We start from the raw sequence: 3,430 nt of genomic DNA, 5'->3' as shown, positions 1-3,430 counted from the left end.
TCCTCTCCCAACCCCATTTCCACTAGCTTCATCCTTCCAAAGAGGTTCTCTCCCCCTCCCTTCCACCTGAAGTCTCTAGATCTCCTCCAAACCCCAGGCCTAATGAGTATCCAGAGCTCATCTACCTGCTGCTGACCCAAGGAGGGGGCATGGATGGTACTCACCTCACTCAGCCATGCTAAGTGAAGCTGGTAGAAGAGGTGGCCTTTCAGAAAGGCACTGCCTGCTTGGAGGGTCCAGCGTGAGCGAGTGGGTGCAGGGTTCAACTTGGAGCTTATATAATGAGGTGAAGAAAGCAAAGTCTGTGCCACATACTGACCATGTGACCTTGGGCAAGTCATTCTCCCCTCTGGGTTCTAATTCCCTTATGTGAATGAAATTAAAATAGCTTCCATTTCATTACTGTTTGAATTAAATAAAGAAGTGTATATAAAAGTACTTCGCAGTCTTTGACATATAGTAGAAACTAAAAATGTTGGTTGGAAATTGACTCTCCACTCTCTTCAGGAGGTACTCACTTGGGGAAGCCCTCTCTGGTTGATCTCACTTTTACCTCTCTTTTCATCATTTGAATGTTCCATATAAGTGACAGCAAGAGCTGTCCCCATTGCCTTTGGGGGAGTAAACAGTCAAGTTGCAGCAAGACAGCCAGATTTATTGGACCACCAAGGTCCATCTTGATTTAGAGGTTCTATCCTAAGGTAGGCACATGGTATCTGGAGAGTGTGCTAGGCGTTCTTGTGCCTGCCAGGTTATGGCCTCTTCCATTACCTCTAACTGTACCAGGTCCACATGGCAGGCTTCCCTGTTCTTCTGTCTTATTCTCCAAGGCTAGAGCTCTTCCCAGTTGGCAGTGGCCCTGATACCCTGCCTTGATCTTGCCAGACTTCTCCCCAGGGACTTGGACATATCTACTAATGACTGGCCTTGTGCCCCAAGTTTTTCAGGCCATCTGTCACCAGAGCTTGGTCTCACTGTTGCCTGATTTGGACACTGCAGGACCCCTGAAGATCTCTGATGCTGCATCCAGCGGGAGCATCTTCTTGAGTCTCTGTACACACAGCATGTGACTAAGAGTTATAAACTCTGATGTAGACCCCTCGGTCTGAGGGGTCAAGTAAGTATGATGATCAGAACCATGGACAGAAGCCATGGCACGCTGGGTACCTGGGGCCGGTAAATGAGCCCAGCGATCCTGACTTCATGCTGACACATGAAGTTAATAGAGGCACACATCAGCACCATGGACAGATACCACAGGCTGCGCCAGCCTAGAAGGGCAATCTTTCAGAAACCAGATTAGTCAAAACTCTTCTTGTTACAAGAAATGGAAACCTACTTCAAACTAGCCTAAGCTAGTCTCTGGATGAGCTGGATGACCGAGATGAGGCCTACAGAGGCAAAGAATGTCAAGACTTCTTGCAAAAGCAGTGTGAAATTATAGGCACATCCTTTTAACCTTAAAACAAAGCTGGTTTTTTTAACTATTCAAGTTATCTATTTCTTTCTGAGTGAGCTTGGATCATGCAAGGAAAGTATATTTTTATCAAAGTCTTCAAATGTATTTGCAATAAGTTGTTTGTAGTATCCTTTTAATTTTTGTAGTTCTGTATTTATAACCCTTTATAACTCCTCTTTATTTCTTTTCTTTTTTCCTTTTTTTTTTTTTTTTAGAGACAAAGTCTCACTTTATTGCCCTAGGTAGAGTGCTGTGGTATCATAGCCCATAGCACCTCCAACTTCTAGGCTTAGGCAATTCTCTTGCCTCAGCATCCCAAGTAGCTGGGAATATAGGTGCCCACCACAACGCCCAGCTATTTTTTTGTTGCAGTTTGGCCGGGGCTGGGTTTGAACCCATCACCCTTGGTATATGGGGCTGGCGCCCTACTCACTGAGCCACAGGTGCCGCCCCACTGGTTCTTTATTTCTTTCTGTCTTTTTTAGGCAAAGTCTCACTATGTTGCTCTCAGTAGAGTACTGTAGCATCATAGCTCACAGCAACCTCTAACTCTTGGGCTCAAGTGATCCTCTTGTCTCAGCCTCCTGAGTAGCTGGGAACCCAGCTAGTTTTTTGTTTGTTTGCTTTTTAAGAGACAGGATCTCACTCTCTCTCAGATTGATCTTGAACTCCTGACCTCCAGCAATCCACCTGTGTCAGCCACCTAGAGCGCTAGGATTACAGGCGTGCGCCACCACACCTGGCCACCCTCTCTGCTTCTTGCTATTGTTAATTTGTATCTCTTTCCTGGTTAGTATGACTAGGAAGTTATCAGTTTCACCAATTTTTCATCTTTATTGCCAATGCCTCCATTGCACCAGTTTAGAATATCATCATTGTATTATGACAGCCTCCTAAGATCATACCCTAGCTTCCCACTCCAGTATAATCTGCATACCGCTGCCAAAGGAAATTTCCCCTAAATGCCTCTTTTTTCCTGAAGATTTCCAATGACTACCCATTGCTTTTAAATAATTTACAGGCCCCCGTTGCTTCAATTCAAGGCCCTCCTCTACCATCCGATAAGCATTCTTATCTCCAGAGTTATCACCCACTTCTCCCCTGCACAAATCCTCTTCTTACCCAGTCAAATAGGTCCACTTGTCATTCACATTATATCTAGGTGATTTCTCAGCTCTCTCCTTCTACAAATCTTCAGCTGTTGAATATTGAAGGAAGAACATCAGATTTGGAGTCTGAAGGCCCAGATTGAAAATATTGGTTATTCCATTTGTGGGTTATATGACATCACCTATTTCATGGGCAAAATGAGGTGATAATGCAGAATCATTCTTGATGCATTAAGAAAGTGCTCGTTGAAGGAATGCGTCCTGAGGCTTATTTGCATATGCGTGTACATGTATGTACATGTGTGCATATGCATGACGGGAAGCCATGCTGATGCTCTAGCAGAGAGATGCGTCATGAATACAAGTACAAAGAATAATAATAGACAGCACTTATTGAGTGTTCACTGTTTGAGTGACTATGGCATTGGGCTTCAGGGATATAGCAGGCAGCAGACAGACACAATTCCCTGCCCTATTGGAATCCACATTTAGTGCCTACGTTCTACTCTTACATTTAACCTTCAGGAAACCTGAATCATTGTACATGTATTTAAGCAAATAAATACATGTACATTGTCTTAAATAGTCAACTCACACTATGTCTTATTACCAAAAACATTAGTCCAAACCCTACTCAAGTCTCTTTATTTAAGGCAACCCACTTAACACCATTTTCACTACTGGTATTTACCCTTGAACATCCTAAACAATATGTTTAAAATACTTGTTCTTAGTTTTCTGGAAGATAATGATTTAATATTCTTGTATCACTCTCACCCCATGCCTCTCTTTCTTCCGTAATTCCAATATAGTCACATCACAATTTTTTTTATTAAATAAGTACTCCTTTTTTTTTTTTTTT

Source organism: Otolemur garnettii, unplaced genomic scaffold (assembly GCF_000181295.1).
Source record: "Otolemur garnettii isolate 467f Iridium unplaced genomic scaffold, OtoGar3 scaffold00025, whole genome shotgun sequence".
NCBI lineage: Eukaryota > Metazoa > Chordata > Mammalia > Primates > Galagidae > Otolemur > Otolemur garnettii.
Note: the sequence above shows the minus strand (reverse complement) of the source record.